Below are 13750 nucleotides of genomic sequence, written 5' to 3'. Positions count from 1 at the left end.
CATTAACATTCCATAGAAAACACACTAGGAAATAATGGTATTTTTAGTACCAAACTCCCTTTTTTACATATGAAGAAACGTAGGTCCAGAGAGATAAAGTCACTTGTCCCATGCTGAATATACGGACAGAGTTATGACTAAAACTTGGGTTTCCTTGCTCCTAATCCAATATTCTTTTCCCTGGTGGACTGTCATGATCATATTCTTGACTTTTATATTTCATTTCGTCATGCCCAGGTCAGGTGTTGATCCTTAGACTGATCATCTCTGGCTACATGGTAGAGTCTGGGAAAAGCTGTAGGATAAGCACTTGCTTAGCCAATCTACTAGAGCCAGGAATTGGGGTTATGTTATAAAAATAAAACAAGAATATATCAGATCATGGAGAGATGTTAGAACCAAATCTGGAATTTCCCACAACTGAAACATTTTCCACTATCTATTCCACTCTATGGCTGCCTTTAACACATGCATTTCCTCTTTTTCATACTCAATTCCTAATGAACCCTTGCTTAACATGATTCACCTGTTCATATAGAATCCCAAATCTACTCAACCCAACTAAAAATGAGACACCTCAAGACAGCATTCTGTTAATTACAGAAGTGATATGATCATTTTAAGTTCAGCAACTCAGGATTCCTTCTCTAGATGACTCAGTCAGACCCAGACATGGTTCTTGAAGAGCACAAAATATATGGACTTTGCATCCTCCCCCAATGCAGACCAATATATAATGGTGGTGGGGGGGGGGGAGAAAGATAGCAGCAGTAAATGTTCCCATTTAAAAAATTAGAAAGGGGAACACATCAAACCTTGGACATTTATAGATGGCAATAGCAAAATGAATATTGGATGAGTGACTAACATCTTTGAACATCAATCTCCCGGGAAGATTTCCCCTACATTTTTCAGAACCAGCCATAAAAGAGGCATTGTAGTACTCCCTTGGGGTGTCCTAACTTAGTTGTTCAATTCTCTTGGTGGTAATTTTGGTGACTATAAATTACTTATGAGGCTGGAAAACAGTGATAGTAAGTATAGTATCAATGATAGTAAGCAGTTGTCACTTAAATTCTTAGGGTAGTATATGATAACTGTACTGAAGTACAGTTATTTCAGTTATCAAGTTTGATCTTCCTTATAACAAAGTTATATACTTATCCTATTGTTTCTGGTTCTGTTTTTCAGCAAAGTAACTTTGGACAGGAACTTCTTGCCCTTTTGAAATATGTCAATGGAGGCCATCAGAAATATTCAGTAATGTATGCTAATCTAACAATTTACCACAAAATTCTTACACTTTCATCCCCAAAGAGCACAGTATATCTGATCCCAAGAGAAAGGTCAGGTTATTGCTTCCAAAGATTTACAGCTTTTCATTCTGGAATAGGAAAATGCTCTGTATTTCCAGCCTCAGTTCCATATTTTCTCCAAGTTTGTTTTGTCACACACTTGCCAATTTGAGTACTAGTACTCTTTTGGTTGCAAGTGACAGAAATCCATTTAAGCCAGAAAAAAAAGGGCGGGGGGCGGAGAGGAGGGAAGTTCATACTGTATGGACATAGAAAGCTCTCATAGAAGACAAGACAGAAGTAGTCAGCAGTATTTATAAACAAGAGCTGTGTTCTAGATACGACTAATAGCTGGTAAAATGTATGACATCTTTTAAGCCCCAACTCACACATAAAGGTGTAAATTCCTTTTTTTTTTTTGCAGGTAAATCTTCAGGAAGATTCCTGAACTCTCTGTTTTTGATATACACCGTTTACATTTTAGGTTTTCTTAGTAGCTGCCAAGGAAGATTTTAAAATGTAGTGGTACTCCATAGTTTAGTTTATCATGGCCTCTCGAGAATTGAATGACCCTCTGTCACAGTTTGTTCTCACTTTAGACTCACTCAATGACATAGCACTTTGGATCCTGTACTGTGGCTTACTCCATCAAATTACTTCTAGCTTCACTTTATAAGAAAAGGATTTTTTTCTGCTTACATTTGTACTTCATCTTCTTTCCTTTTTACTTTTCATTTGTTTTCCATTTCTATTAGTATTCCCTTCACATGCACAAAACCAAAAGGACTGAAATAGCAAACAACATGCCAACAGCACTCCCGACACCCTTGAACAGTTGGCAGAGCCTGGAAAGTGAGGAAAAGGAGCATGCACACCATGGGTGAATGGGCTGTCATTTTTCTGCTACTGAGAACTGTCTGACAAAAGACCCACAGCAGATGTACCAAAACACTTCAATAAAATTTCATATAATCTGAGGACACAGCGTGGTAATTAGAACAAAAAAGCCAAAAGCTCTGTTCCTGGAGAACTGTTTGCCTTCAGAAGAAATGGGTCAATGGTGGTAGATGGATAGGAAACCAAATTTTATGAAGAATGAACTAAAGATACTGGAAAACTTTCCCTAGCATCAGAAAATTATAAAATCAAAGGTAAAAGGAATCTGAAAGCCATTTCTTCCAATCTACTATAAAACGTGTAAAGTTTCTACCAACTGTTTGTCCATCCTGTGCCAAAAATATCTCTAATAAGGATAAGTTCCCTCTCACTGCAAAGCAGCATATTTAATAGAAATATTTTAAAATAAGTTTTAGTGAAGTATCACACATGTGGAAATTTTCACAAATCATAAATGTATAGCTTGATAAATGTTCAGAATGTGAACTCACCCCCCAACTTTTTTTTTTGTTTATTCTTGAGGGCCATCCGTCTATTTGATTTATTTTTTTAAAAAATTATTAAGGTATAATGGACATATAACATATTAGTTCCAGATGTACAACAGAATGATTCAATATTTGTATATATTGTGAAATGATCACCACCAAATGATAAGTGTAGTGAACATACACCACCTCACACAATTTTTTTTTCTTGTGATGAAAACTTTTAAGATCCACTCTCTTAACTACTTCCAAATATACAATATGTTATTATTAACTATAGTCACCATGCTGTACATCACATCCCCAGGACATTTATTTTATAACTGGAAGTTTGTATGTTTTGACCTGCATTACCCACTTTGCCCCTGCCCCCCAACTCTGGCAACCATTAATCTGTACTCTGTATTCATGAGTTTTGTTTTTGTTTTTAAGATGCCACACATAAGTGAAATCATACAGTATTTGTCTTTCTCTGTCTGACTTATTTCACTTAGCATAATGCCCTTAGGGTCCATCCATGTTGTCACAAATGGCAGGATTTCCTTCTTTTTTAATGGCTGAGTAATATTCCATCATATATATGATATACATCACATTTCTTTATTCATTCATCTATCAGTGCAAACGCAGGTTGTTTCCATATCTTGGCTATTGTAAATAATGTTACAGTGAACATGGGAGTGTGGGTATCTTTTTGAGTTAGTGTTTTCATTCCCTTCAGATAAATACCCAAAAGTGAAATTGCTGGAACAATTATGGTAGTTCTATTTTTAATTTTTTGAGGAACCTCTATACTTTTTTCTATAGTGGCTCTACCAATTTACATCCCAGCAATGGTGCACAAGGGCTCCCTTTTCTCCACATCCTCGCCAACACTTGTTATGTCTTGTCTTTTTGATAATAGCCATTCTAATGGGTGTGAAGTAATATCTCATTGTGGTTTTGATTTGCATTTCCCTGATGATGAGTGATGTGAAACATCTTTTCATTTGTCTGTTGCCCATCAGCATATTTTTGGAAAAATGTCTATTCAGTCCTTCTTCCCATCTTTTACTTGGATTGTTGTTCTTTTGTTATTGACTTGTATGATCTTCTTATATTTCCTGGATATTAACCCCTTACGAGATGTATAATTTGCCAATATTTTTTCCCATTTAGTAGGTTGCCTTTTCATTTTGTTGATGATTTCCTTTGTCATGCAGAAGTTTTTTTGGTTTGATGTTGTCCCACTTGTTTACTTTGCTTTTATTGACTTTGCTTTTGGTGTTAAATCCAAAAAAAAATCATCATCAAGACAGATGTCAAGGAGCTTACCACCTATGTTTTCTTCTAGGAGTTTGTAGTTTCGTGTCTTACATTCAAGTTGTAAATCCATTTTGAAATGATATCTTGTGTAGGGTGTAAGATAATAGCTGAGTTTCATTCTTTTGCATATGGCTGTTTAGTTTTCCCAAAATCATTTATTGAAGAGACTGTTCCCCATTGTATATTCTTTGCTCCTTTGTCTAAATTAATTGACCATATATGTGTGGGTCTATTTCTAGGTTCTCTATTAGGTTCCATTGATCTATATCTGTTTTTATGCCAATACCATACTGCTTTGATTACTATAGCTTAGTAATATAATTTGAAATCAGGGAATATGATGTCTCCAGCTTTGCTCTTCTTTCTGATGATTGCTTTGGCCACTGGGGGTCTTTTGTGGTTCCATACACATTTTAGAATTGTTTTCTCATTTCTGTGAAAAATGTCATTGGAGTATTGATAGGGATTGTACTGAATCTATATATTGTGTTAGGTAGTATGGACATTTTAACAATATCAATTCTTCCAGTCTATGAGCATGGAATATCTTTCTATTTATTTGTGTCTTCAATTTCTTTCATTAAGCTCTTATAGTTTTCAGTGTATAGGTCTTTCACCTCCTTGGTTAAATTTACTACTAAATGTTTTATTCTTTTTGGTGCAATTGCAATGAAATCCCCTTTTAACTACCAAGAAATAAATCATTAACAGCATTCCAGAAACTCCCTTTAGGTCCCCTCCCAGTCACTTAGTCCTAGAAGTAACCATTATCCATTATCTGTCACCATCAATTAGTTTGCCTGGCTTTAAATTTTATGTAGTTTGCCTGGCTCCTTTCATCCTCATATACTCTTTGTAAGAGGGAATATGCTACAAACATTTTGGAAAACTGTTTGGCATTATCTACTGAAGATAAACATGGGCATATAACAAACCCAAATGTGTACATATGTGCACTAAAAGGCATACTTAAGAATATCCATAGCATCACTGTTCATAATAGCCCAAAACTGAAAAAAACCCTGACATGCCCATCCACTGTAGAATGGACAAATAAATTATAATATATTCCCATAGTTGAATGAGATGAGTGAACTGTTTCTCACAAAGGTTATTCAATATTTTGAATATTTCAGTATTTTGACACTTCTCATTTTTTAAAGATTTTTTGTGCTTGAGTGGATGTCTGAGCCTAGCTTTTTGACCAAATTTAAAGAACAAATATAATCTTGATTTCATACTATTGATATGATTGTCATGAACTATTAATAATTAAATTAATCTACAGCATGTTTAACATCACAGTAAAATATTTTAATGGGTAAAAGTTCATTTAGAATATATCCACTGACAGTCTACTCACCACGTCACATAAGAAATATGTAAAGGAACTGGTAAGTTACACACAACTGTAACTCTATGGCTCTTTTTTATCCACTAGACTTTTCCTACTTCAACTCCAAATAAAATCCAAAAAAGACAGACAATGACTTGTAAGAGAGAGAGAAATAAATATAATTCTGTCCATTTAAAGAGATTATTTGGTTCAGATAATCTCCCTGTTACCTAACTGCTCTTAGTAAGTGATGTGAATATTGTTTGTTTCTCAATTCCTCATGAATTACATCTCTATCTCTACTTTCAAGATCTGGTTATGCACTACCAATCATTCACATTGTCCAATGTTCCTTCAGAACAGCCTTTCACTGTTTGCCTGTCTGTCATTTTATACAGGGAGCTACTGACAGAAGCACTTGGAACCTTCCTGACTCTAACCTTAAATGGCCTAAAGTACTTCACCTGGGTGAGATAAGGAATCTGCCTCCTTCCCTCAGTTTCCATGTGGAGTCTGGCACTTCTCATAGGATCTTCTTCAAGTTTATCAAACTTAAGGAAAAAAAAAATCTTCCCCCCCCCCGAAAGAAAGACCCCAACAATTTCAAACTAACCTGGGAGCAGATCAATATGACACCTAATACCTTACATCTATTTGTAAAATGCCAATGTCATGAATAATTCTCCACCATACAAGTTAAACTATAGTTCAATCATAATAACCAAGTCTCCCTGAAATGATATAATTATTTCTTAGCCCTGAACTGGATTTATTATATTATCATTTATTCATTAATTTAATCAATAAATATTTATTCAGCATTTAAGCATGTGCCAGACACTATTCCAGAAACTGGAGATGCAACAGTAAATAAAACAGACAGCAAGAGTTAGATATTAATATATCTAAGAAAAAAGTTAGATATTAATATAGCTACAGGAAAAAAGTGCTGAGAGAGGAAAGAAGAGAGGGATGGGGCTCAAGATGTCTTAGGACTATATCTTTAGGACCCTGGGCAAGATAAACCAGGTTAACACATGCTTAAATATGTTGTACTTTCTATCTTGACAAAATATGCTTCCATTAGGACCTGGAAGGGAAGGTTTGAATTTAGAATTTTAGTACTTCTAGAACTCCTTAGGGCTCCATGCTGGAACTTGGCAGCACAGAGAGATCTGGCTCCATCTTCCTAGCCCTAAGCCCATGGCAACAAACCCCATCCCCCCACCCCCCTGCTCTTCTCTTCCCACACTTGATTCCACTATACCAAAAAAGGCCTTGTGCACACCCATGTGCATGCCTCAGTGCATATTTCTTTCTTCTTTTTTTAAAATTTGAATTCAATTTAATTAACTTATAATGTATTATTAGTTCCAGAGGTAGAATTTAGTGATTCACCAATTGCATATAACATCCAGCGCTCATAACATCAAGTGCCTCCTTAATGCCCATCACCCAATTACCCCACACCCCCATCCCTCAGTCCACACTTCTAAGCTCCATTTACCCCTCGACCACTTTGGAATCTAGTGGTGTGTGTAACAGTGGCAGAGACCATCCTCAGGAGGACAGACCTAGGCAAGAGGCCCTTGCAGGTCCTAGAAGAAGGATCAGGGCCAAGCAGGCAAGAAATGTTGGAGTTTTGAATACCTGGACATTGTCTCAAAAAGTGGGGATGGTCACAAGCCCCTGGTGGCCCCACAGACTCCTAGCCCTATGAGTATGGATAAGAGGCTCTGAGTGGGGTCTTTTAAATTGAGGGCCAAGGGCAAACCAACCCCACTTTCCCAGGTTCCAGTGCACTACTGGTTGCCAGTACTTTTCCATGTATGTGAATATGTAATATATGTATGTATATAATATACATGTGTGTATATCTGTATCTATGTATGTGTATCTGTCTATCCATCCATCTAGATATGATATATTATAGAAATAGGTATGTTGAATACTACCAGTTGGAAAGTATTAGCCCCTTGAATCATGTAAGCTAATTTGCCATTTTCTGATTCCATGTTAATCAAACACTATTCTGACCACAAGTTTGGCTTCCTATGTGGTTTGATTATAGGGACAGAAGGTGCCATTACATCACAGCATGTATTCTGATCCTTTGGCCCATGGGACAGTCATATTACAGGTTGTGTTTAATAATTGGTAATATTTAATATATTGCCTTTGTGTAAGTTTTGTTAGCGTGTGTCAATATCCCCTAAGTCCGGTAAACTATGAAATAGTAGCAAGATAACTTTTCTGAAATTGATGGTTCATGGACCAGTTGCTTGACAACGAATTCACTACAGGAAATGCACACTAGAGACCACTCAGCGGTGAGCCAGCTGATCTTCCCCGGCAGCACTAGCAAGGGTAGCCTGAGCCAATTTAAACTTCCACAGTGAGGAGACAGCCCAGCAGGCACATACTGTGCATGCTCAAGTAATACATGATAACTCAGTGCCAGGAGTTCTCGCCTAACCTTGCATGCTGCCAGAAACGTAGCAGGGCTTCCTGTGGTGGGAATAAGAACCCTGCCGACCACTCTGCAGCAGGTGCACCGAGAGTAGAGAGTGGGAGGCTCACACCCGACGGTCCCTCTCCTCCCCAGTTATCTAATTTTTTCACAACTAGATTCTTTGCCTATTTCCTTTCAGTGCATATGCGTGTCAGCAACATGACATGAGTATTGCTCTCGCTGAATCCAGGATTTTGACATGAAACCACTCCGAACACAGAAAGCATGCAGTGTTACCTTGTGTTTGTAGTCAGGAAAGATGCACTCCTTTTTAAGGAAATTTATTAAAAAATTAAAAAATGGCCTGAGGTGGGAAAGTTCAAGTGTTTTGAACACTGAATTTTATAAAGCATCGTCTACCAAATCAGACAAGTAGATACTCATTGGGATCCAATATTTAAAATGATGGCAGGCTTCTTAGTTATAGTCACCTTAAGAACAGGATAAGTCAAATGACATGCAACCCAGAAAGAGATCTATGACTATTTGAGCTATGAATAATGTCCAATGTGGTCACAGTGTGCATATAATATAGAACCCTCCCTCCTTCCCCCTCTTCTTTTCCTCATTTCCTCCCTTTGCCCCTTCTTTCTATAACTATCCTGGGAATTCACCATATGACAAGCACTTGGGTAGGTACTAGGCATACAGAAGTGAAACTCAACATGTTTCAGGTGCCTTTTGGAGCTTAGAATCTAATACCATAAGTGCAAAAAGTCAAGGGTAAAGTCTCAGAGGGGATAAAACTTGCAGACCCGGCTGTGTAGCAAGGTCTGGTTCACTTATTGGGATGACAGGCATAGGAAAAAGGCTTGCCCTCCATTCAATGCTAATTTACCTTTTTTAACCAGAGCTACTCACACAGCGCAATTATTATGGAAAAATCCACTGAAAACATAAAACAACACATCATTAATATCTACATTTTTGTGCCATGAGAATATTATATAGCTTTGACATCTTGTTTGTTAGAATCTTTAAGTGAGTTACAAATGTACCAGAACATTATTCTGTGTTAACAAAGCTTTACTTATTGTTCAAAGGCAGGAATAATTTATCCTGAACTCCTGCCTCACCTCACTTCTCCATCTATGCTGAAAGTATGCAAATCCAATGATACTCTAATGATGTCAACTTAATTGAAGAACAGTTTAAAATGAGACTGACCCCTTCTCTTCTCCCCTGACTGTTCTAAATATATTTGAAAGTTAGAGTTTAGATATTTTTTCTCACTTCTAGGCACCAGAATTCCAAAGAGTTCTTTGTAGAATATTTGGGAGATTATCAATCTTGACCAAAATAAAAAACTCAATTCTTTTTTTCATGTAGGAGACTATGTATCTACAGTATTTATCTCATGTACATATTTGAAAAAATAGTAATTATATCTTAAGGAAAACAATTCCAAAAAACAGTTCAGAAGGTTTCTATCTTTGTGCTTATGGCACATTTCTTGGTAGCGACGTGTTATCCTACCCCTCTCTGCCCATGTTACTGTCCTCCGCATCCCCGTTTCTGAGAAAGTTCAGCCAGCTCTACTTGTGTGGCGTGGAGAAACGAACATTCTTCAGTTGAATGAGTTATGCAACTGAACGGATCAGTGATAACTGTGGTTTAAACTAAATTGAAGAATCGCCAAAAATTAAACTGACCGAACTTCAGATCCATCTTGGCCTTACTTGAACTTACTTAAGATGTCTGTGACTGTTTAACTTTCTGCAATTAAGAATGAAACTTAAAATTCTCTACACTAATAAGCAGGGGAAGGCCCAGCAAAAACAAAACATTCTCCTAGAAAGAATTCAATGAGTTCTTACTGACAATGACTCTTCCTTCCTAACTAGATTTTTGATGCAAATTTGTCATTTAAAAATGGTCTGAAAGGTCCTTTAGGGTTTTAGAAGAAAAGTTTTGTATAAACATTGTGTGTTATTACGGGTGAAGATATTTGCAAAATTATAGTCCAATTCACTAGAGCAACAGAACACAAATACAAAATACATCTGGAAAAAGAGATAAAAAAGGAAACATGGGTGGTCACTTTCCCAACCTATACTCTCCCTAATAAATCAGCGTTTGCTTCTATACAAAAATAATAGATCATCTCTCACATCTTGAAAGCTGCTAGAATCATTTTGTGGAAAAGTGGCCTAATGCCTAAACCATCTCCAATCAGCCCTGGAGCTTCCTGAACCTGCCAATGAATGACACCTGTTTGCAAAACATTTATTTGCTCCCTTGCACAATGTGAGCTACTTCTCGGCCTTATACCTGCTCTTCGGTGTAGCCTTTATTTGATCACAGTCCTTAATTGTTTTTCCAGAACATTCTACCATTTCTCCCTTATTTGTTTCTTTTGAACCCAGTTTCCACTATTATCTTCTGGTCTTTGGTTGAAATTCTTAGAAAAATCCTCCAGGGAATGTGTTTGTTCTTTTCACTGTCATATTTGTGCCTTGGGGGAGGGGGGGGCAATATAAATAAGAGACTTAGAGCAAAAACAGAACAAGCCATCTCATCTTTGAGTTGTGTAGCCACAATCAAAACCTCACTCATGATACATAATCATGTGATATTTTACTTTACCTTGTCAAAAGATGGAACACTCCCAAAATGTCTCTACTGTCTAGCTTTGTTCACTAGGGTGATAGTAGTGGACCAAAGTAGAGTCGAAGAGGGAAATTGAAATTGAGGAAATTGAAATTCTTGTCACCCCCGCCCCCTGAAAAGTGATTGTTTTGAAAGTAGCCACTGAATTTGCAGTCAAAATGTGTAAACTTAGCCTTAAAAATAATGTGGGTTGTTTTGTTTTGTTTCGTTTTCAGAAAAAAAGAGAGATATCACCAATAATGACCCATAGAAATAACTGCCTCTGACGCTCTGAAGACATATCAAATCCCACTCGGATATTTCCCGTTTTGTGAATTCTGTTTGCAGAATTGGGAAAATGCTGATGTAATAACTTCTCAGTTTTTTTCCTATGTTCCACACAGTGCTGGAGAAGTCACATGATTTTAGGCACCTATGTTGTTTGGTCATTTTCTTTGCGTCCTTTGGGAGGAATCAAATGGCTGCTTTGATGTAATGTGTATGCAGAAACCACTGGGGAAAGCACGTCTTCCTACGGGAATGCATTTCGAAAACTGCACAAATAAAAACAATGTTGAATTTCTGGTATGCTCACTGAGTGCATGTGTGTGTGTGTGTGTGCATGGACACATGCAAGCCCCTCTATACACAGATATGAATTAACTGCCTACTTGAGACATCAATAACCACTGGCTTTTTTATAAAAAGGATGTTGTGTCTTACATTTGGACACACATGGAAACTGTTCTTAAATTGCTTTCTGTTTTTATCATTAAATGTGGAATATACCTAAAGGCCACAGCAAACTCTTCTTTCTGTGTGGTCTAAAAAACATTTATCACTTTTTCCTATAGAAGGAAGGAAATTATTCTATATTTCACCATTAATGAAATTGTATGGAGAAGGTATAAGAAGAAGCTTCTTTTTATTGACAAGAAAATGGAGTCCTTCCTCTGAAAAAAATTAGTTTCTTTAAACAAAAAAAGGCATGCCACATGGGAATAATGGAGGAAATTTAAAAAGGAAACTCCAGAAATTATAAATAAATATTTAGTGATAGATACTTGGTGGATATTCCATTCACAAAAACTGTCACACGAAGATTTAGCAAAAGTTTTATGGCTTCCCAGGACTGAATATTGGTCCCTCTTGACCTAGCTTCCTCACTAACTCTTGCCTTCTTCCTCTGCTATCCCCAAAAAATGCCTGACGCTCCAGTCATACCAAACTGAGATGCCCTTCCACCCAACAAGACAGGCCCCTCTTGCCCTCAAGGCCAAAGAGACTAAGATTACTTTAACTTCTTCCATTTGGAACATCAATAGTTTAAAGCTTTTTAAACCCACCATACTCCTTTCCTCCTTGCTAACATATTGTCTGCTGTGTAACTTTTTCTAAAATAGACCTTTTGTCGACTTGGGAAATCATGGAGGTAGATTATTTCTTCTCTGATGATTTCTCCAAAGTTGTCTGAAACACCTCAAGTACATTCTGTGCCTAGCGGAGCTGTGGCTTGGGGTCCCAAAGAGCATCTGAGGCATGTAGTAGCCCCAAGGCATTGGATGCTGGAAAAACTGAGGAGTGTGCTTGCTCCTTGTCTACCCACCGGTCCCCACAAGCTGAGAGAATGGCTCCCTGTCAAAATCAACAGACTTAAGTATGCCCTGATAGGAAATAAAGTGAAGATCTGCATGTAGTATTTCGGTAAGATTGGTGGGCCAAGTCAGCTGGGTTACACCACCATGGGGTTGTTTTTTCTAGTTGTTTGCTCAGAACCAGACTTCATCTGGAGTCTTCCCTTTTGGGAGTGAGGTCAGAAGAAAAGAATACTCACATGTGAATCATACTGTACATAAAACTAAGTGTAGGCTCCTTAAGCTCATACATTTTATATAATAGTAAGGCCAAATCAAACTTACAGATTCTATCTTAAACACTAAAAAGCAATAGAATTCAAAGTTACCATATTAATTTAATGTGAAAATTAAAATAGTTTTGCTGAATCTAAGTTGCCACATCATACCTATTACCTTAGTATATGAGAGCTTTGAGTTTGTGATATTCCTTTATCTATACATCTATAGTGGTGCATACATAGGTATAGACATAGATGATATATATCTACCTGTCTATATATAATCCTGTGCTAGAAAAAAAAAAATTGATGGCAAGGTATAAACTGATATAACCCACCCTTCTGGTATTATGGATTTTATCAGTATTCACAAGACCAGAGAGTATTACCATCTGATCTAGGACACGAAGAGTCTCTTTGCTGTTCATTATACTATGCCTGAGGAGCCAAGTACAGTTGTGCAGAGTAAGAAAGATCTTTGTGAGCACAAAAGGAATCCCCCATGTGATGATCCATGATGTTCCCATTATCTTCTACCTTCATCCCCTCGTCAAAGTGAATTACAACATTCAGATTAATTTAGAGACTGGTAAGATGATCAATTTCATAAAGTTTGACACTGGTAATCTGGGTATGGTGATTGGAGGTGCTAACCTGGAAGAAATTGAACTAACCACCAACATAGACATCATGGCCCTTTGGATGTGGTTGATGTAAAAGATGCTAATGGCAACAGCTTTGCTGACCTGGTTTCCAATGTGTTTGTTATTGGAAAACACAACAAACCATGGATTTCTCTTAACCAAGGAAAGGTGTCCGCTTCACTATTACTGAAGAAAGAAACAGACTGGTGGCCAAACAAAGCAATGGGTAAAATGATTTTCAGGTGATAACGATTGGAGAGCTCTCAAGGGTTAATTAAAGATAACACAGCACAGAAAACAAAACCAAAAACTCTTCTCAAGAGATGAAGTATCTTGCCAATTGTGCAGATTCAAAGTGACCCTCCTTAAATGTGTTACCTTTTGTGATGCAAGTTTCTACCAAAGCACTTTCACCAAGGATCCAAAATTCTCAAAAACAGTCCAAGCCTTTTCTTCAGTTAATATCGGATCTCTGACTTCAGTGCTGATCTTCTAGTCAGACACATAAAACTTAACTTTCAGCCACAATCTCTGTCTTTCATTCTGCATAACTGCTGACTTGAAAGGCCCCAACCCTTTTTCCAGGTTGTATAAATTATTCTTTATTGCTCAAACCATTTCTTCTTGCCAAAAGATTCTTTCCATATTCCACATATATTCTTTTTTTTTTTTTAAAGATTTTATTTATTTATTTGACAGAGAGAACACAAGCTGAGGGAGAAGCAGGCAGAGGGAGAGGGAGAAGCAGGCTCTTCCAGGGCAGGCAGCCCGATGTGGGGCTCGATTCCAGGACCCTGAGATCATGACCTGAGCCCGAAGGCAGACGCTT

At 37.3% G+C, this 13750-nt stretch overlaps 1 long non-coding RNA gene and 1 pseudogene across 6 annotated transcripts in view; one reads left to right on the top strand and one right to left on the bottom strand.

Annotated features, from left to right (window-relative positions):
• LOC116643430 overlaps nucleotides 1–13750 on the bottom strand; it is a 445025-nt gene that overhangs the window by 188608 nt on the left and 242667 nt on the right. The gene's annotated exons all lie outside the window — the stretch shown is intronic.
• On the top strand, nucleotides 11419–13583 carry LOC116643429 (annotated as a pseudogene).

Source organism: Phoca vitulina, unplaced genomic scaffold (genome assembly GCF_004348235.1).
Source record: "Phoca vitulina isolate PV1807 unplaced genomic scaffold, GSC_HSeal_1.0 scaffold26, whole genome shotgun sequence".
Taxonomy (NCBI): Eukaryota; Metazoa; Chordata; class Mammalia; order Carnivora; family Phocidae; genus Phoca; species Phoca vitulina.
The sequence above is the reverse complement of the archived record's forward strand: the minus strand, read 5'-3'. Positions and strand labels throughout refer to the sequence as shown.